Raw genomic sequence first — 223 nt, forward strand, 5'->3', positions numbered from 1 at the left:
TCATCGGGGAGCACCCCCACAGGGAGCTCCCCCAGGGCTGCAGCACCAGAGACTCCCTGCCCCTCCACCTCCTTGCTGGGAAAACTTTAGGGTTGGATTTAGGGCTTTTTTTCCCCCGTAGGATTTAATATTTCAATGTTTTTTTACTTATTACTTTTAGGAAATCTTTTAAGGGTTATTTTCAGGATTTCTTTTAAAGTACTTGTTTTTTAGGTCACACACC

The sequence above is a fragment of the Mesitornis unicolor genome, unplaced genomic scaffold (genome assembly GCF_000695765.1).
Source record: "Mesitornis unicolor isolate BGI_N332 unplaced genomic scaffold, ASM69576v1 scaffold43276, whole genome shotgun sequence".
NCBI classification, from domain to species: domain Eukaryota; kingdom Metazoa; phylum Chordata; class Aves; order Mesitornithiformes; family Mesitornithidae; genus Mesitornis; species Mesitornis unicolor.